The sequence below is a fragment of the Octopus bimaculoides genome, chromosome 25, assembly GCF_001194135.2.
Source record: "Octopus bimaculoides isolate UCB-OBI-ISO-001 chromosome 25, ASM119413v2, whole genome shotgun sequence".
Taxonomy (NCBI): Eukaryota; Metazoa; Mollusca; class Cephalopoda; order Octopoda; family Octopodidae; genus Octopus; species Octopus bimaculoides.
In genome coordinates, this window is record NC_069005.1 from 20506190 (window position 1) to 20508344 (window position 2155).

General features: G+C 41.8%; 1 protein-coding gene across 1 annotated transcript in view; it reads left to right on the top strand.

Moving 5' to 3' along the window:
• Positions 1-2155, top strand: part of LOC106873152 (collagenase 3) — a 38005-nt gene that overhangs the window by 7177 nt on the left and 28673 nt on the right. The gene's annotated exons all lie outside the window — the stretch shown is intronic.

Consider the following 2155-nt stretch of genomic DNA (forward strand, 5'->3'; position numbering starts at 1 on the left):
TTATATATATATACAATGAGCTTCTTTCAGTTTCCATATACCAAATCCACCCCTTAGGCTTTGAAAATTAATACCTCATATGTTTATGCCTGATCTACATGTCACCAGGTCACAAACATTCTCCAACCTCATGCCCAAAAGTGTACTGTCTCTTCTGTCTGCCTTTTCTTGCACTATTATAATGAGCTTAGTTAGCTCTTTGAACCTGACTATGTTCATAATACCTCCACCCAAGCATTCCTGACCCATTTGTTTCTCCTATTCTCATCACCGTTATTGTGTCCATCCTGAAAGGAGTTGACTTACAAAAGTTCAAGAGGAACCATTAATGATATAAATCTTATCAGCCCAGGAGAGGGCCTGTGAAAGAATGGACATTGTCCCTTCCTCCTAACCCAAGCAAGTAAAATAAATATGCTAAGGTATGTCTGTTATGTGCATGTATGAGTGTTTTGCAACTGGTGTGTACAAAGTGTCAGTTACCTAAAATAACGAAGTAATTAATAATTATGTTCAGTGTCATTCATCATCATCATCATCGTCGTTTAACGTCCGCTTTCCATGCTAGCATGGGTTGGACGACTTGACTGAGGACTGGTGAAACCGGATGGCAACACCAGGCTCCAATCTAAATTTGGCAGAGTTTCTACAGCTGGATGCCCTTCCTAACGCCAACCACTCAGAGAGTGTCATTACAGGAAAAAATTTGCCCAACAAAATTGGGGAACCTGTCATAGTTATGTCTATGTGTCACCAAGCTATATACATAGATGCTACATTCATTTCTTTGCAGTGGCAGAGAATGTTCTGAAAGTATTGTTGTTAGAACGGCAAAAGGCTGGAAGAAGTTCAGAGAGCTATTACAACAAAAGGCCTCTCTCTCTCAGATTGAAAGGCAATTGTATTATGCTTGTGTATGAAGGGATATACTCCATGGTAGTGAGATGTGGGTCCTGAATGCAGAGGGCATGTGAAGACTGGAGAGGAATGAAGTTAGTATGCTATGATGGATATGCAACATCAGTGTGCATATGTGACAAATTGCAAATGAGAAAAGTTGAGCATAAGAAGAATCAGATTTGGCATGCAAGAGAGCAGAATAACATTGGTTTGGACATCTGATGTGTATGGATGAAGACAACTGTATAGAGAAGTATCAATTACTTAAAGCAGATGGCACCCGTGGAAGAAAGAGGTCCGTGAGGACATAGAATGAAGTAATGAGGGCTGATCTCAAGATACTGAGCCTCATAGAAATGATGACAATGGATTTAGATATCTAAAGATATGAGGTTTTTGAGAAGACCCACCCACCTCAGCAAAACGAGTTCTAGAAGTATTTACGCATTATATTAATTCACAGACCCTACCCCAATGAACCAAACTGTATCTTTTCTTCATGCACTATGCTTTTCTCTCTTGACACTCCTGCAGTCCAACATCACTCTATCGTCTTTCTCTCATATCCCCATCATTGCCAACAGTATCATTGCTATCCTATTTATTTGTGTATATACTTATGTTTCACCACTCCCCTATATACTTGTGCTTCACCACTCATTGTATTCCCTCTTTCCTTCCCCTCTCCCCTCCCCCACCTTACACTCTTGTGAATTCCCTGCTCATGCACCCTGTCCAATCCTCTACCACTCCATTTACATTCACCATCTTGTACCTTGAGGGAATGCCCTGGCATATTACTCCATCTCTCTCTCTCTCTCTCTCTCTCTCTCTCTTTCTCTCTCTCTCTCTCTCTCTCTCCCTCTCTCCCCCCTCTCTCTTTCTCCTCCTCTCTCTTATCTCTCTCTGACTGGGGCAACCGTGTATCTTCTCTACAGCAAAATACCTGTTTCGGTTCCTCTATCATAGTTTAATTTCTCATCATCTGGCAAAAAGCCATCTCAATACCACTCCCCACACTCACTTGAAGGGTCTTTGTCTTGCAAATCACTTGGTGGCCTCACTGTGTTGGTGCCATGTAAAAACCACCTAGTACACTCTGTAAAGCAGTTAGCATTATGAAGGGCACCCAACCATAGAAACCTTACAGGGAAACTGAACCCAAGACCATATGATTGGGAAAGAAGATTCTTAACCACACAGCCATATCTGCACACACACACACACACACACACACACACACACACACACACAC